Raw genomic sequence first — 217 nt, 5'->3', positions numbered from 1 at the left:
GGGCAACTTGCCCAGCTGGCCGGCACGGGGCTGCGGCCACTGAAATCATCTGGGGCTAAGCCAGGGCTTTGCAGGACCCCGAGAAGGTGAAGGGGGTGAGAAAAGCAGCTGGTAGCCCTTCCAAAAAAAGGGGTTTGCTCCTTGTTTAATGTGGAAATTGGGATCAGCCTCTTCCCTGTGGCTACTCACGTCCCCCACCAGGAAGGCGGCCGCCCCG

General features: G+C 60.4%; 1 protein-coding gene across 1 annotated transcript in view; it reads right to left on the bottom strand.

The window, feature by feature from the left end:
* Nucleotides 1-217, bottom strand: part of TBRG4 (transforming growth factor beta regulator 4) — a gene marked incomplete at both ends in the record, with an annotated part of 9,208 nt that overhangs the window by 863 nt on the left and 8,128 nt on the right. The window lies entirely within an intron of this gene.

The sequence above is a fragment of the Mesitornis unicolor genome, unplaced genomic scaffold, assembly GCF_000695765.1.
Source record: "Mesitornis unicolor isolate BGI_N332 unplaced genomic scaffold, ASM69576v1 scaffold26292, whole genome shotgun sequence".
Classification (NCBI taxonomy): Eukaryota; Metazoa; Chordata; class Aves; order Mesitornithiformes; family Mesitornithidae; genus Mesitornis; species Mesitornis unicolor.
Note: the sequence above shows the minus strand (reverse complement) of the source record. Positions and strands in the feature narration are given on the sequence as shown.